The 3,366-nt window shown below is 45.2% G+C and overlaps 1 pseudogene across 1 annotated transcript; it reads right to left on the bottom strand.

Annotated features, from left to right (window-relative positions):
- Positions 1-804: 804 nt before the first annotated feature.
- LOC307192839 (eukaryotic translation initiation factor 4E-like) lies at positions 805-1,462 on the bottom strand (annotated as a pseudogene). Its single transcript has one exon. The product of its transcript is annotated as a eukaryotic translation initiation factor 4E-like (transcript).
- Positions 1,463-3,366: the final 1,904 nt, after the last annotated feature.

Raw genomic sequence — 3,366 nt, 5'->3', positions numbered from 1 at the left:
ATTATGATGATACACTTTTTATAATCTACAACTACATTTAGGAAATCACACATAGATCACTGATTTGAATGAAATGCATAAATTTGTAGTAAAGCTTTGTAGTTACAAACACCCCCCCCCAAAAACTACCAAAGAATGCACAAAATTAATCTTTTTTCCACCTTTGTTTCATATTCCTGGATCCTTCACCAGTATTACATGAGGAAAAAAACAAAAGCAAAACAAATGGAAAACTGAAACCAGAATCACTGATGTTATCAAGTAGGGAAACAAATAAATTAAAATCTAGCAGCCATCAGCAAGAGTACAGCACAGACAATGCTGTAAAAAGAAACAAAGACAGTTGTTAGAAAACCGCACGCATCATACTCTTTCAAACGAGCAGAATAAGCTTCTGCGTACAATGGAACATAAACAGCATCGTTCTCTTGTGAGGTATAGAAATGCAAATGCTTTTCTTTAGTATTGTGCACGGGCCAAATGTGTTTGTGATGTTTAATTCTATTAAGCTATTACAGAGTGGGCCAGGAACACATTTATGGATTCTGGGGACGATGTGTACTATACTTCTTTGACTGGGATAGTAGACACTCTAGCCAAAATTTAAAAAAAAAAAAAAAAATGTATATATGAACACAAAAGTATAAGACAAAGGCGAATGAGACTTCTCTTATATCTTAGCAACATTTAGATGGAAATCAAATTTAAATGCAGTCCCCTCTGCTTTTGAAGAGGCTTTGGTTCAGCTCCCAAATCTCGACTGCTTGACGCATTCTCACACGAAAATGCTCAGAAGGTGTCTTCTTAAACAGCAAACCTATTTTTAGTGCTGGAGCCGCTCTGAGTAGCTGTGTCTGCATGGGACTGGTAACCAATCACTGTCCTTGGAGGAAGTCCTAACCTTTCCTTGTCTACCCTCCCTATATGTGTAACAGCTTCTCAGTTTTCACATTCAGTAGTCCACATTGCTATTTTTTCACCTTTAGCTCTAACATTAACAGCTCCACATACATCATCACTGTAGTCATCAAAAGATTCTCCAATAAGGCACAGCAGTGTCTCTAGCCGAAAGCAATTGAGGTCACTTGGTCTCTGCTGTTTGTTCAATGTAATTAGCCATCGTCCTCCTCGTTTGTTTTTCTCATCTTCCCACATAGGCTCAATACCATCCTTAAAAAGTGCGTAGTCACAGCCAGGCATTAAACTGCTAGACAACTGGATATGGGTGTACAGAGCCCAAAAGTCGTCAACAGTATCAGACTTAGAGATCAGCCGAAGGTTTGCTTGCCAAGTTTTGCTTTTATCATTTTAAAAACTCCAGAGTGTCCATCTGTTCTGTAAAGGATGTTTAATATAGCGTTCTGGGTTAGCAACCTCCTGATGAGATTCTGTTTTCTCTTCTTCTGTAGGTGGGGGATTAGGTGTAGGGGTGGTTTCCAGTTCCACAGTCACCATCTTAGATGGATCTCGAAGAGCTTGCTTTGAAGCTGGAGAGGTGGGATGGATTTAAATAGATGGACAAGAAACGGCAGAGCATTTCTGGCCAAGAGGAAAGAGACAGACTTGTTGGGGCTGAATGAATAGAGGTGCAGTCAGGGTGGGGATGAGACCTGCCCCGTTGCATCAGAGGCTGTGGCTGGGGAAGCAGCAGGCGATGGGGGGGGGGGGTGTGGGGAGATTGAGAGGGTAAAAGGGGTCAGAGGGCAAAGTATCATTAGAAGATGGCTGGAGAAGTTTCAGTAACCGAGCCAAGGGTCCCACTTGCTACTGTTTCTTCCCAGGAGGGCTTGTTCTTCCTTGATAGGTTAGAGGTAGGACCAGGGCACCAGTTAGAAAGCTTGGCTTGGTCAGGCCCTGGTGCACATTGAAGGGGCAGAATTTAAGAAGAGTTATTCATCGTGGGCCCCTGTAACCCTTGTCCTTCTGTCCTTCTCTGCCCTGAACCATCAGCACCACCATCACCTCTGCAGATAACGCATCCCTCCAGTTCCCGCTCCTGGGAATGTCCGTGCCTGAGACCAGGTGCGTCAGAGAACATCATTCTTTCATGCTTTCCCAGATTTTCATGCTGTCCTAGGGACAGGTTCTCGAAAAGTGAGTAAGCTTGAACATACGTCAAACCAGTTGCGTGAGTGTAAAGCTTGATTCAATTTGGTTTCACAAAGTGAAACAATATGTCATGTCTTGCCTTCTAACATTTTAGGGTTATTGGTGCTGCTTTGATCCTGAGCCAGGGTGGCCAATGCTGGGAGTGCATCCCCTCTGTCATCCCTTCAGAGCCCTTTGCTGTTTTGACCACACTGGCTTCCAGGGTGCCTTCCCTCCTGACCCAAGTTTGTTTTCATAGGAAACAGACCCTGAAGCAGGAATTGAGAGCAGGAGGTTCCCTGGGAGGGGTGCATAACCTTGGGCAAGGATTCTTCCCTGGCCAAGGGCAATTCCTGGGCAGGATTGTAGCTGGGGAATGAGACCTTTGAACTTGAAAGGGGGGATGGGGAGTGGGGGGGTTGTCTGGGCAGGCCAGTGCAGCAGCCACTATAGCTCCCAGCAGCCAGCACTTGAGTTCTCTCAGCAAAGAGACCCTCAGGCTGCTGGACCCCCTTTGCCATTTCCTTCAGAAAGCCCAGAAGTACCTGGGAATCTGCATACCCCAGGGCAGCCGCTAACCAATGACGAACACAAACACCTGGCTTCCTTTACTACCATGGTGACCGTTCTGAAGTGTGACCCAAGTTTTCTCCAGAGCTCCCCACTGGGACTGAGCCATGGTCCCCTCCATGGGATGGATGCTTGCCTGATGTCCCCCTCTTGTTTCGTCCCCTTACCTCTGGGTCCCATGACCCCATTCAGATAGTGCCTGGTTTGGTTTTGTTTTGTTTTCCTGGAAATGCTTCATAACAACTCACTTTCTCCTGAGTTCTGCGGTCAGCTTTGTCTGTTCTGGGGAAATTGATCCAAGACAACAGCTTTGTGACCCTTGAGTATGTTATTGAACCTCTCTAAGCCTCAGTTTCCTCATCTGCAGAGTAAGCACAACAGTGACAATGAACGTGTGGGATTGTTGTTTAAGCTATGAGAACACACCCAGGACAAAGTAAGTCCTGAGTAAAGACAGCTGTTATTAACTGAACAGTGATACTCTCCGGTTTTGGCTAGAAGAGCCAGATAGTGCCTCATTTTGGCTGAAAAGTGTGAGCTTTGCGTCCTCTATGGTTGGACTTGAAACTCCTTCTACACCTGAGGTCCTCTTTCCTCATTGTTTCAGCTTCCCTTGCAAGTATCCGCTGCACTTTTTTTTTTCTTTCAGTGTGAAAGGAGGAAATCCCTGAAGGAAAGGTCCTGAGTGTTCTTTTGAGTTTCTGTATA

The sequence above is a fragment of the Stenella coeruleoalba genome (genome assembly GCF_951394435.1).
Source record: "Stenella coeruleoalba genome assembly, chromosome: 10".
Taxonomy (NCBI): Eukaryota; Metazoa; Chordata; class Mammalia; order Artiodactyla; family Delphinidae; genus Stenella; species Stenella coeruleoalba.
This window is presented reverse-complemented; position numbering and strand designations above follow the sequence as displayed.